General features: G+C 45.3%; 1 long non-coding RNA gene across 1 annotated transcript in view; it reads right to left on the bottom strand.

The window, feature by feature from the left end:
• LOC142020499 (uncharacterized) overlaps window positions 1–14,083 on the bottom strand; it is a 54,320-nt gene extending 40,237 nt beyond the window's left edge. The window contains exon 1 of the long non-coding RNA XR_012647424.1: window positions 14,071–14,083. This is a non-coding gene — a long non-coding RNA (uncharacterized LOC142020499). The remainder of the gene's footprint in view (window positions 1–14,070) is intronic.
• Between the last annotated feature and the right edge of the window lie 675 nt (window positions 14,084–14,758).

Below are 14,758 nucleotides of genomic sequence, written 5' to 3'. Positions count from 1 at the left end.
ACAGACTTATTTTCTTACGTGTGCCAAAAGGTTTTTTTTTCTTATGAATGTAACTGAAATGTCTGTCAGTTTGGATTATGTTAGACAAGTTGGTGGGGGAGGGGTTCTAATTGCAGGGACGAAAAGTAAGGCCTGACATAAAAAGTTTGCTCATCCCTGCTCTAGAGCAGGCACTGCACTCTCCGTATTCAGTGGTCTCAGTACCTCTGGGGTTACACATAGAGAACCAAATTTATAATTCTTGCTTATAGGTTCATTGGTTTCAAAGCTGACTGTTGCGCACAGAAGGGACACTTGACTCCTAAGATGCCAGGACCTGCTATGGAAATCAGGTATCTTGTGCCTTGCCACTCCCCTAGTGCATGATCATGATAGAGATTTTTGCAGTCTTGTTTTCAGTAGGATTAACAAATGGCCAATCCTGAGTGGCAGATTCATAAATCCTTCAAAATAGACACATATTAACATTCCTTCCCTGACAGCAGTGCACATAAAATCCAAAGCATGGTAATTATTTTAATTGATACTGACACTTTTAAGCAGGGTCTTTACACTTGCTTTTCCTGTGGGGAAATCAGTATGAGAAGCTGATGTGGAAAACAAAGAAATTATGACGTTTTGTCCCTATGGAATGCAAATTAAGTCACTTTTATTTGGCAATAAATATTCATGTTATTCATCCACATATTCAGAATTTTGGAGCCATATTCTGATTTTCTCATGCAAAACTTTCACTGACTACAGGATAACCAATGTTTGGCCTGTGCAGAAGTTCACAGGTATGTAATTATATACTCAAATCACTGCCTGCATATAACTGTATGGAACTCCAAATACATTCCATTCTGGGTCTGTATTAATCTAGATTCTATATTGTGAACCACATGTAGTATCCACAGCTTGACTCACATTTGTAAAACAGTGGAAGAAACAAGAAGTTATCATTGTTTTTCTGATAGGATAGGGAAGGCAGAGTATAATTCCCCCACTTAAAAGAATTTCTAATTCAAACAGGAATTAAGTCAGTGAAATCCTGTAGCCTAGCTTAGCCAGAAGGTCAGGCTTGATTATCACAATGGTCCCTTTTGGCCTCAATCAAGGAATACTACACACTTATTGTCAATGGAAAACCCCACTGACTAAAGTAGGGCACAAAGGGAAAATGGGGGAGAGACTGATCAAATTCTGCTCTTAGTTATGTTGTATCTATTGAATTTTATGTTTCACAAATGACAAAACCTCATGCACTTGCATCTCCTGATGCAGTCAGAATATTTCCTGTTGCCATGCAATTTTTTTGGCATGGTCCTTTGGACTGATGTTTGCACTATCCACAACCAGAATTTGACCCATATAGGCTATGTCTGCACTGGAGAGTTTTATCTACAGACAGAATGCATTTTGTGGACTATCTGTCAACAATGCATTTTGTGGACTATCTGTCAGCATGTCTGCCAGCAATGTTTTGCCTCTCCACAATGAGGAATAACGCCTTTATCAACAGTGTCTGTCAACAAAAAAGCCATGTAGATGCTCCAGGAGACCCTCTATCAACAGACTTGGCTTCTCATTCACTGGGCAGCCCTGTTTGTTGAGCTTCCGGTTGGCCGTTCCGCCAGGAGAATGGCCGGGCAGTCTGGTCACTCTGTTAATGGAGTTGATTGCTCTGTCGAGCTGCTTTTGTGTGTGGATGTGATCTGTCGACAGGAGTTTTGCCAGAAGATCTCTTCCAACAGTAACTTCTGTCGACAGATCACTGTAGTGGAGATGTAGCCATGAAGTACAACATCATACCATTGTGCAACCCTTACCTATTGTAACTAGCTATCACTCACATGAGTTGGTCCCACTGACATCCAGATCAGTGGTAGAATTGGGCTCATAATTAATGAAAGCGTTTAAAATACATCAGCAAAATGGGCTTTTTGGGGGGAGGGCATTGTGAGTGTAAGATTAGGAAGAAGTTTCATGATAGCTTTCTTTAAAACCAAGGAATTTTTAAAATGTGGCCTTATCTTCTTGTATTTGCCATTACATCACACCACACTAACATTCACTATCTAGTATTTTCAGTTAAAGACCTGAAAAACTCCAAGGCAAAACTCTCATCAATAGCCAAACTGAACTTTGAGTAAAGCTCAGGGACTTAATTCTTTGAGATCTGTACAGGGGAAAATATTTTCTGATACAGGTGATTTATTGGGAACACCATGAAATTGATTTGCTGCTCACAAACAGGGAAGAACTAGTAGGAGAAAGAGAAGTGGGTGGAAACCTGGGTTGCAGCGACCATGAGATCATAGATTTCAGGATCCGGACAAAAGGAAGAAGGGTGAGCAGAAACAGAGAGACCCTTGATTTCAAAAGAGCAGACTTCAACTCCCTGACAGAACTGATGAGCAGGATCCCTTGGGAAATGAAGATGAAGGGGAAAGAGTTCAAGAGAACCGGCAATATTCTAAAGAAGTCTTGCTGAAGGCACAGGGACAAACCATTCCACTGCATAGCAAGAAATGCACACATGGTAGGCAACCAGTTTGGCTTAACAGGGAAATCCTTAGTCAGCTTAAAGTAAAAAAGGATGCGTACAAGAAATGGAAACATGGACAGTTAACTAAGGAGGAGTATAAACATATGGCTGGAGAATGCCCGGGAGTAATCAGGAAAGTGAAATCACAATTGGAACTGCAGCTGGCAAGGGATGTGAAGAGTAACCAGATGGGTTTCTACAGGCATGTTAACAATAAACGGGTTATCAGAGAAGGTGTGGGGCCGTTACTGGATGAGAGAGGTAACCTAGGAACAGATGATGTAGGAAAAGCTCAAGTACTCAATGCTTTTTTTGCCTCAGTCTTCACGAACCAAGTCAACTCCCACATGACGGTCCTAGACAATGCAGTATGGTAAGGTGGAGGGCAGCCATCTGTGGGGAAGGAACAAGTTCTGAGCTATCTAGAAAAACTAGATGTACACAAATCCATAGGTCTGGATTTAATGCACCCAAGGGTACTGAGGGAATTGGCAGATGTCATTGGTGAACCTTTGGCCATTATCTTTGAAGACTCTTGGAGATCGGGGGAGATACCAGATTACTGGAAAAAGGCAAATGTAGCACCCATTTTTAAAAAAGGAAAGAAGGATAATCCAGGGAACTATAGACCAGTCAGCCTTACCTCAATCCCTGGGCAAATAATGGAGGGGATCCTCAAGGAATCCATTTTGGAGTACTTGGAAGCGGGGAAAGTGATCAAAAGTAGCCAACATGGATTCACCAGGGACAAGTCCTGCCTGACCAATCTGATTAGCTTCTGAGGTAACAGACTCTGTGGACATGGGCAAGTCAGTGGGTGTGATATACCTTGACTTCAGCAAAGCTTTTGATATGGTCTCCCACAACATTCTTGCCCATAAGTTAAGGAAATATGGATTGGATCCTTGGACAGTAAGATGGATAGAAAGCTGGCTTGACGGTTGGGCCCAAGGGGTAGTGGTCAATGGCTCAATATCTGGATGGAGGTCAGTTTCAAGTGGAGTGCCGCAAGGCTCGGTTCTGGGGCCGGTGTTGTTCAATATCTTTATTAATGACCTGGATGAGGGACTGGATTGCACCCTCAGCAAGTTTGCAGATTACACAAAACTAGGGGGAGAGGTAGATATGCTGCAGGGTAGAAAGAGAATCCAGAGTGACCTGGATAAATTGGATGACTGGGCAAAAGGAATCTGATGCGGTTCAATAAGGAGAAATGTAGAGTCCTGCACCTGGGGCAGAAGAATCCCAAGCATTGTTATAGGCTCAGGACCGACTGGCTGAGCAGCAGTACGACAGAAAGGGACCTAGGGGTTATGGTGGATGAAAGGCTGGATATGAGTAAACAGTGTGCCCTTGTAGCCAAGAAGGCTAACGACATACTAGGATGCATTAGGAGGAGCATTTCGAGCAGATCTAGAGAAGTAGTTGTTCCCCTCTACTCGGCACTGGTGAGGCCACATCTGGAATATTGTGTCCAATTTTGGGCCCCACAGTATAAAAAGGATGTGGATGTACTGAAGCAGGTTCAGTGGAGGGCAACAAAAATTATTAAGGGGCTGGAGCACAAGAACTATGAGGGTAGGCTGAGGGATTTGGGCTTGTTTAGTTTACAGATGAGAAGACTTAGGAGTGATTTAATAGCAGCCTTCAACTTACGGAATCACAGAATCATAGGGCTGGAAGGGACCTCAGGAGGTCATCTAGTCTAGCCCCCTGCTTCAACTTCCTGAAGGGGAGCTCTAAAAAGGAGGATGAAAAACTGTTCTCAGTGGTGTCAGATGGCAGAATAAGGAGCAATGGCCTGAAGTTGAAGAGGGAGATGTGTAGGTTAGATATTAGGAAAAACTACTTCACCAGGAGGGTGGTGAAGCATTGGAATGTGTTGCCTAGACAGGTGGTGGAATCTCCATCCCTCGAGGTTTTTAAGTCCCGGCTTGACAAGGTCCTGGCTGGGATGACTTAGTGGGGGCTGATCCTGCTTGAAGCACGGGGCTGGACTAGATGACCTCCTGAGGTCCCTTCCAGCCCTATCATTCTATGAAAATCTCACTGCAATACATTTTTACATTGAGATAATATTGTGTACCACATTTGACTGAGCTTGTATCTTGGAAAACCCTTGTGGCCTAGCTAATGCTATCAGATGGTGACTCCCTTTATCTTGTTAACAAGGGAATTTAATGACGTGGCTGGAAAAATATAGTAGAGATGGGGGACAGCAATAATGATTTTCAAAACCTACTATTTCTGCATGTTTCCTTGCACCATGCCTCTTATTTTCTGTTGATTTGTATGTACTTTTCCTTCTGGAGACAAGCACAATGCTTGGATTATAACCATTTACATAATTATTCATAATTTGCAGGGCTATCTATGCACTCCTTGTTATCTAGGCATTTGTTTGTAACATGTATACTACAAAGCAGATGCCCAAAATAGAAATTTCCATTTAATCTCTTCTGTGTTACACAGAAATATCTTGGCATTTGTTCATAATACATTAGCTACTCAGTAATATAATAGAGCTAACTGTAATAGTCAGGGCTATTTCTGGATCTGCTATTTTTTTCTTGCAACGAACAGAAAACCTTTCTCTGTTAATATGCAATCATATGGCTCGTCTGCTCACGCACACTTATCTTGGATTGCAGTGTAACCTAATAATACAATCAGTCAAGATGTTTTTGGTTTTTTGTAACTTTGTATAAAATATCTTTTGGCCAAAGGGTCCCACACATACGTGGTGGAACATGGAGTGACTATATAATAATTCATGACTATCACACGTTCTATGTTTGTCTGGTGTAAAGCAGCCTGCTCTCTAAACCAGGGGTGAGCAAACTTTTTATGTTGGGCCCCACTTTTTGGCCCTGCAATTAGCTGCCCCCACAACCGTGAGAGGACCACAGAAAGGGATATGGGACACTCAGGGAGAGGGTGGGATGCTCAGGAGGGGCGTGCTGGGGGGTTCTAGGGGCTACCCTCAAAGGAGAAGGGTGCTCAGGGGGAGAAGCCCAGGAGGGTACCTTACCAACACAGGAACTCACTGGCTGCCCCCGCTGTTTGACTCAGGGCCTCTGTGCATTCTGATTGTCCCACCGTGGGAGGTTAGAGGTGGGTGGGGGGGAATTCCCTTAGCAACAGCAGTGGCAGAGACTGCGTCAGAGAAAGCAGGGGCTGGTGAGGCAGTGGGAGATCAGTCAGCTCAGTGGTTACAGCACTGGCCTTATAAACCTAGGGTTGTGAGCTCAGTCCTTGAGGCTCCCCCTTGAGAGAGCCTTCCAAGGTTCTAGGGCATGTTAGATTTAAAAAAACAAAAACCTGTGAGGGATAGTGAATAGGTCCTGCTGTGAGGGTAGGGACTGGACTCAATGACCTCTCAAGGTCCCTCCAAGTTCTATGAGATATCTGTATCTCCCTCTTTCCAAGTTGTGCAGGAGGGCAAGGAGGAGGAGCTGATTGTGCTACACCCCGCCTTACAAAATTCATGCCCGTCCCCCGCCAAGGGGACATGCACCCCTGCTCTAAACAACAAAGGATTTAATATTGGCATGTTTAGTGTGTGTGTTGTCTGAGAGGGAAAATGAAATGAAGCTGTTTACAGGCAGGCAGGAGAAAATAGTATGACATACCTTCTTGTCTACAGTACTGAAGGGACAACTAGTTCTGAATGTTATTCTTAAGGATGGTTGCACTTGCCCAACCTATGTATATCCAGAGCCCAACGCATTTGCTATTGAGTTGTAGGCTTCACTATTAGTTATCACAGAGCCTGCGGAAATAGAAAACAGATGACATGGCATTCACATGGCCCTGCTTTCACTCCATAACTGCTGAACTGGGAGGTGTGTGGCAGCACCTCCTGGAATTATTTAGGTATTTACTAAATGACTCACCCAGTGTTGCTCTTGTCCTTAACTCTTTTTTTTTTTTTTTTTTAAATAAATGAAAATGCACATGCTGCATGTGAATCATTGCACTGGGCTGCAGCTGGGGACGAGGGGTTCGGTATGCAGGCAGTGCTACCCCAGCTGTCTCTCGCCTGCTGCAGCTTGGGTGAAATGCACCTCTCCATGGCCACTGCGGCTCCAGGGAGCACAGCCCGGGGACAGGTGCATGTCCTCCGGCTGGCAAGGGTCCCCCCCTGTGCTCCCCTGTCAGAATGAGGAATGCAGCAAACTTCACTTCCCCCTCACTCCCTGATGAAGGGAGACAGCCAGCAACGTTCCCCCTAAGATCAGGAGGGGAATATTTTCAGCCCTGCTGGCCTCCAGGATTGGTGCCTGGGGTGAGAAGCTCAGGACTGCGGCAGTTCCAGGGTGGCTGCGGTGTGGGGGGAGTCTGCCAATAGCCGTCTGTCTCACTTGGTGATTATGTCTCCTTTCTGTATGGTTTTATGGACCCAGTCCCATTCCAGGCACATCCCATTTTCTTGGCACAACCAACCCCTTAACTTGCTTTCAGTAATAAGAGGAAGCCGTATACCAAATTTGGTGGCCCTAACTCTTACCATTCAAGAGGAGTTCTTAAACAGTTTCAAATGTACAGTAGATTGTTTTACTGTGGGTCTGGTCTGTACTCCTCTTAATATGTAGCTGTTAATGGGTACTTTGCCTGAATCTGGAGTCCTGCTAAGAGGGAGCAGTTTGACCTACCAAAAATCCCAAACTATTCTAGGATCAAGTTGGATTTGCACAGTGCCACATAAGTGACATATTTCGATGCCTCTTATTTAACCCTGTTAACCATGTCTCTCTTACTGAGTTGTTGGCCAACTTTCATCCACTTGCTTATACATGGAGACATGGTCTGCTCAGGGGAGATTAGCCAAATAAAGTGTAAGGGTATAAATTTTGCCTCTGAAATATTATAAGACCTTGATTTGTGGATTTCTCAAAGTAGATTTAACTACCACTGCCAATAACCTCTAGCTTTATTGCATAACTAGCATTCAGCTGATGTTTTTGAATCTGTTTCCAATTAAACTATTGGCAATACTTTGTAGGGTTGTAGATGGATTTAGTCTGATCACATCCAGAGTGCTCTGGGTATTATCTTGAATTGTTTATCCTATTTCTTAATGTTTGCATACAATACATTCATGAATTTTTAAGACACTTAAATTGCTGACATTCCAAGACTGCTATGTGATGTGTGGATGCAGGTCAAAGCAGACCAAGGGAGGGAAAAGCTGCTAGGTTCTTTGGTTGGGCCCTCAATGAGATATTTGTTCAGAATTTGGCATTCTTTCACTTTGCTTGCCACTGGTCTTCAGGGAAAAACTCCAGAGTCTCCGTGCTCTTGCACTGGACTCCTATCAGCAGTGGCATCCAGTGTTACACTAAGTTTTTTGAACCAAAAGGAGATCGAAAGAATTGGACTCTGAAATCTTTCCTCAGTTCATGTTAAAACACTACTTTCTGGTCATTTAAATTGAAACCAAATGTGAGTCACTTAGCCAGTCTTTGAAAAACAGAATAAATCAGGTACATAGTTTCATCCTTCTAAAGCTGAGAAACATGTCAAATTAAATATTTAAAGCTACAGAATTTTAGAAAACGTCTCAAGGGCTAGAAAGAGGGAAACTGCTTTAATCTAGTGGACTAATTACCATGCCAAAGATGATAACTAAGAATAGCCCAAAGATAGATCTGCGTGACATACTGAAAATGGTGATTTCTGACTTTGTGGAGTCCACGTGGTCCATAGCTTTCCCGTTTGTGTTATGAGAATGTGTTGGTTTTGGTTTCTGCTGTTACCTGCAACGCGCTGTACGAAGACAGGAAGTCAGCGTCTCTGTCTTGAGGAACTTGCTGTCCAGGCGTTCTCAGATTTCATTGCACCACAACCCTTTTCTGACAACCAACACTAACTGTGGCGGAGGGCACTGAACCATGAGCCCGTCTGAGTTCCACTGCCTCTAGGTGGCCAAGGGCAGAGCCAAAGCTCAAGCCCTGCTGCTCTGGGCGGGAAAGGGATCAAGCCACATCCACAGCTGAATCCCTTGGGCTTTGGCCTCAGCAACGGGTGCTGCCCCACCACATCTATGACAGCCCTGGCGACTCTGTTAAAATGGGGTCTTGACCCACTTTAGGGTCCCAAGCCACAGTTTGAGACCCATTGTTGTAGTCTCACAAGACAAAACCGGGTGTCATGGTAGAAATAGGTCTTTTGGAGGGCTCCGAAGGTAATGTGTGCAGACAGCGGTGTTCCCTAGAAGCTGAACACTTGGACAGCCAGGAGAGATTCAGGCACCACCCAGCGGATTAGCAGAGTGCCTGTAGCCACCCACAGCTGGCAGCATGTGTGTCTATGGGTGGTGCACATCTGCACATGCCTTAGTGCACTTACTAAAACTTATTCCACCGGTTATGGAAAAAATAATTAGCGGGAACACTGCTAGAGACTTTGCAGTACAACGTCACAAGTACAGTACGCCTGACACCTCCCCCCTTCCCCACACCACTGCCCAATTCCCTGGACCCTCAGCCCCCCTGCTCCGTCTCCCAAGGACCAGGGGCAGATCAATAGGAAGAGGTAGAATTCTGCAAGACCTTGAAATTGAGGACAGTGAGTTTGAGCTCAGCGTGGTGGAGAATGGGAAACCACAGGCGAGATGCAAAGAGGGGCACCCCTTGTTCCACATGAAGGGCACAGAAGATGGCTTCAGCGGCGGTATTCTCCAAGGCATGGAAGGGAGAAATGTGGATGCCAGGGAGGCTGGAGAACAGAAGGTTACAATAATCAAGGTTAAAGCTGATGATTGGGAATGAGAGTTTCTATGGAGAGAGAGAAGAGGGCAGACCTTATAAATACCGTGGAGGAAGAAATAGCAGGGTTTGAACATACCCCAGACATCTTGGACAAAGGAGAGAAAGGAGTTGAAAGTAACCTCTGGTTTGTGCTTTGGACCAGGACTGTCCTTATGACTTGGGGTGCCCTACGCTGGGGAGCTGGGTAGCAGCTCTGCAGGGTAGGGGGCTGTGCTCAGAGCCATGGGAGTGGGACAGAGAGGCTGGTGGGGGAGCTTGTGGAAGGGGAAGAAGTGCACCCATCATTGCTCTAGGTCAGGGGATTGAAGCCAATGGAGCTGGGGGGCCATCAGAGCGGGGTGTGGGGGGCTAAGGGATTCAGCTGCTGGGGCTGGGAGGCAGAGAAGTGGGGCTGAGGGGCCAGGAAATTGGGCCACGGAGTGGGAGGTGGAGTGGGGGGGGCTGAGGGGTCAGGGAATTGGGCAGTGGGGCTAGGAGGTGAGGGGGAGCTGAGGGGACAGGGGAATGGGCCACAGGGCCAGAAGGCTGAGCAGTGGCCCAGGGGCAGAAGGATTGCCTGGCCGCATCCAGGAGACAGAGCAGTGGCCAGGGGATTGGGCCTGCTTGAGGCAGCATTGGGCACACACAGGCGCAGCACAGGACACGACTTAATTTGGGACAAAGGGGTGCCCCAAATTTAGTGCTGCCCCTTGCAGCTGTGTCCTCTGCGTACGCCATGGGATGGCCCTGCCTGACAGCAGGATGAGACAGTCTTTAAAGTGCTACATTTCTGCTGTTCTAACAAAATCATTTATTCAGTGATGAGCTCCCATGGGACAGACCCACTTCTTCAGATCAATTGCTACATACAAGGAGCAAGGACAGGATGAGGCTGATGTCAGCAGGAGGAGAGGGCTGGGGAGGGAAGATCTCATACACAGAGGCTGTGCCTACACAGAAAAAACTTCAGAATGGCCATGCTAATGGCCAAATCGAAGAATACTAACGAGACACTGAAATGAATATTCAGCGCCTCATTAGCATGCCGCATTTCGCTCGCACGTGGCTCGTCTACACGGGGGTCATTTTCGAAAGGACTCTGCAAATGTCAAAATCCCCTTATTCCTATCAGCTGGGATCAGGGGATTTCGATGCTGGCAGGGTCCTTTCAAAAAGGACCCCCATGTGGACAAGCCGCAGGCAAGTGAAATGCAGCACTTTCAAAGTGCCATGGCCAGTGGCGTGCTAATGAGGCACTGAATATTCATTTCAGTGTCTCATTAGTATTCTTCGATTTGGCCATTAGCATGACCATTTTGAAGTTTTTTTCTAAGTGTAGATGTAGCCAGAGGGACGGTTCATGGATAGCACCTGTTTTTGTTGGCATTGCCATTATGCACTCTGATCGAGGAAAGCAAAGCACTTCACAGCACATGCCAACATGCTGATCCACACTGGCAAGGGAGTGGAGGAAGCCTGCAGCGCTACTGCCCGTACTGTCTCGGTTCTGTAGATGAATAGATGGCTTCAGTCCATGAGTAGCTTCCTGGCATTTTTCACTATCCATTACAAAGATTTTTGCCCCCAAGCAATGTTCCTCGTTCTTTAAAAAAAACAGAAGGTCCTTTGGACTGGAGTGTATAGAACTCCTAAAAGCATGGAACACAGAGAAAGGAAGTCAGAATGATTGCTTATTGCTGCAGACATCGCTAATGGCTGCAGATTGCTTTGAGCTTCACGCACGTCATGCTGAACAGCTGTTTTCAGAAGTGATGGCAGCTATTCAGTCCCCAAAACATCACACCAACTTCTGCAAATGTTAACTCATCAATATCAACGCGATTCTCAGTGATGCGGATCCCCAACAGCACCGTGACAGTAGTGTGTGTGTTTGGGGGGTGGGGAGGTGTATGGTGATTTGCACTTTCTGAATTTAAGCTCCAACTGCCTAAAATCTGATACCTACAAATTGTGGCCCTCCAAACCAGAGACTAATTGTGGAATTTTCTCCCATAGTGCAGAGGAGATGAAGTCACTAATTCAGGTGTGGGCAAGATACTCTAATATGTCTTTCCCACCTCTAGCTTCCCAGAAGGCTTCAGCCGCATGGCCTTTTCCTATAGCCATGTCCTCTACCCCAGCAACTAGGGAAAAGGGCAGCACAGAAGCAAGTACACTAACTCTGCTTATCTGATGCTAGGGGGAGTGCCCTGTGGTGGTGTAACAGTAGCCCAAAGACTTACTTTGCCTGGGATTGCATGTAGCAAATTGTGGAGTAGGAGCTAGGCTGAGGTTCTCACTCTTTACTTGCTTGAATTTTTATAGTATGCTGCTGGGGCAGGGGTGCGATGGAGTGAGTAAGGTGTATTCATGCCTGTAAAAACTGAAGTGAGGAGGTGGGTGGTGTGCACAGTGAAGGAGTCAGAAAATAGTGAAAGAAGGTGTCTTGTTAAAGCAGGAAGAACGTACTCTATACTCCAAAACTGCAATAAATCTCAGTTCCCCAGGGCCCTCCAAGGGTCCCCGCAGAGCCCTGTCAGCATAAAGCAACCCTGTAGCAGAACACATCCTTACTGCAAAGGTCATGGGGGAGGGGGGTGTCCCTTGCGGATGCCAGCTTTGGACTTATGTTCTCTTACAGGGGTGCTGGAACAAATTGTGTAGTGGGGGTGCTGAGAGCCATCCAACCAAATTGTAAATCCTGTATATAATGGAAACCGCTTCAAGCCAGGGGGTCTTACAGCACCTCCCACACCCCTAGACCCAGCACCTATGCTTTCATTAGCAGAGCAGGAAAGAAAAGTGAGGCTCTCCCAGTCCAGTGTTATCTCTGCAAGGTTTCTAAGGATGGGATGGTCCCCAGTCTCAGAATGAGTCAGTTTCCTCTGAGCAGTGCCAGCTGAAACGGTTCTGCTAGAATCCAGTGGTCAGTGTGGTATGAACAAGTTTATTTTATCCCACAGCTGGGATATGAAAACAACAAAATGGTGCATCATTTAAAAGTGAACCATTGCAGCCCCAAATACAAACCAAAGCAGCCATATGCTCATATTATCTCTTTAAGAATTGAGATACTGTTATTTTGGTAAACAATTGCGCAGGAGTCTGGAAACCTTATTGTGGAAAATTCCTCATGGAGATAGTCTTTCAAGCTGGGAAGGGGAGGCTGGATGAAAAACTATGTTATGTAAATGTATTGTTCCAAAAGCCAAAACCCAGCCCCAGCGATTGCACAACTCACTACCAGAGAGCCAAAATCTCTGTTACATAAATATGGAATGCTGATGACAATTCAGCAACAGCTACTGACATTCACATCTAATCCTGCTGGAATAAACAAGGCATTTATTGTCATTTGTTATTGACTAAAGCCGATTTGGTGCAATTTGACTTTTTTCTTCTATTTTCACGGTATAAATAAAGAGATCAGAGACTTTTCTTCTCCTAAAATAAATATATTAAAAAAAGGCTGGTCAGAATGGCACAGGCTGATATCATGCTGCTGTTCTTTTCAACCCTGAAGGAGCTATAAGCAGATGGTGCAATCTCAACTGCTAAGGGAAGCGAGAGGGGCAGAGGACAGCAGGATGCTCCACAGAACCCTGGGTAAAAAAGAAGGGCAACCAACCAAGATGAACTCTGCTGAGTGTGGAGAACACCTGGCTAGTCAATTCCACTAATTTAAACCAACAGGAGGAATAAGACTGTGTGTTTTTAAAGGACTGGATTGTGTGAGTCCACTGAACTAGATAGATGTAGGCAACCACTGAAATACTGCCTAGTTCATCTGGACAGACCTGCTAGTAAACAGGTAGTGAACTAGACTGTTCAGATAGAACCAGTCTTTCTGACACTTCCCAGTGCTATATCCCCAGTAGCTGATAGGAAGATATACCTGCTTGCCAGTGTCCCTCTAATTTTTCCCATCCCAGGGCAGAATCCATTTTGTTACGTGCACCAAGGCATGCCCAGATGTTCGCCACCAGTAAAAACACATGTTGCCCACTCTGGGTGCTCTGCTAATCAGCTGGATGGTATCAGAATCTCTCCCAGGCAGCAGCCCAAGCACTCAGCGTGCAGTGAACACTGATGCTTGCCACAGGAAGCAGAGAAATGAAATGCTTCTCCCACCCATCCCGCCATCTACACAGAGCAGTTCAACTGTCTACCACATGTATTTGATGATGGAGGGTTTACTAATTAAGAAGCAAAAGTTCTTTGTCAGAGTCCTGACTTACTCTCTACCTTTCTGCCTTCACAAGCGCTACCATACATTAAATATGCCACAAAGGAAAATGTCTCAAACTTTATAGCAATTAAGGTTCATTGCTATACAAAGGTTCCAGCCAGTTAATTAATTAATGTTTTGAGTCTAGCTGACTGAATGCCTCAATCCCTAATTTACATCAGCTAAAAATGCTTGCAAGCAGCATGTACCTACAATTTGAATTTTTTTTTAAACCAATCATTTCTCTACTGGGCTTACAAAATTCTTCCTGCATGTCTGTACATATCACAAGTCACAGATGCAGAAAGCTATTTATTTAGAATATTTATAAGAGACGTTAACTAATGGTATTCATTTCCATGATGTGCTTGTAATGGATCTTGCATAGCTATTAAAACATTATTCTGCTCCTGTAGCTACTATTATATTCCAAATGTTATCCTGCATACAAATTTAATTAACAATGATCAATGCAAACAGCACAGACATACTGCATCTTTGTTCTTCCATTACAGTGAATTTACAAAAAATAAAAATCTAGCATATGACACTGTTATTACCTTTTAAATGCTAAACACTGCCGGTCACATCCTGCCTTGTTTACTCAGACAGTTCATTCTCCCAAATGACCCTGGAGAGTAGCAGCAGGGAGAATGTACAGTCCTCTCTACCGCCTACATGTCAACATGGGAATGGTCTCATTAGATTCTGTTAAAACTGAGTATATTGAGCGGGTTCAGAAAAGCTTTTCCCCTGACTCTTACACGTGATTACAGGGCTTACTACTATGCGTACTCTAAAGCTTTTTAAAACTAAGACTACATCTGCACTTATGGGGAGATTGATTCACTGGTGGTCGATCTTCTGGAGGTCAATTTTGCACTCCTAGTGGGGACGTGCTAAATCGAGCTGTCATAGCACCACCATAGACCTTGGTACCCCTGGCAGTCACGAGGAATAAGTGAAATTGATGTGAGAGTTTCTCCTGTTGACCTCCCACTGTGTGGGCAGTGGCAAAAATCGAATTCAGAGAAGTCGAATCCAGCTATGCAATTCTCGTAGAGGAATTTGCCCATCTAAAATCAATTTTACCTCCTAGTGTAGGGGCTGGCAACCTGCAACTCTGGAGCTGTACGTGGCTCTTTTAAGGAGCCATTTGCAGTTCCAGACGCTGCTGCTGCTGACTCCTCTGCAGCTCTCTATGAGCGCCCCCCAGCTAGAGTCCCCCAGGCAAGGCCTGTCTACAGA

Source organism: Carettochelys insculpta, chromosome 14 (genome assembly GCF_033958435.1).
Source record: "Carettochelys insculpta isolate YL-2023 chromosome 14, ASM3395843v1, whole genome shotgun sequence".
Classification (NCBI taxonomy): Eukaryota; Metazoa; Chordata; order Testudines; family Carettochelyidae; genus Carettochelys; species Carettochelys insculpta.
The sequence above is the reverse complement of the archived record's forward strand: the minus strand, read 5'-3'. Positions and strand labels throughout refer to the sequence as shown.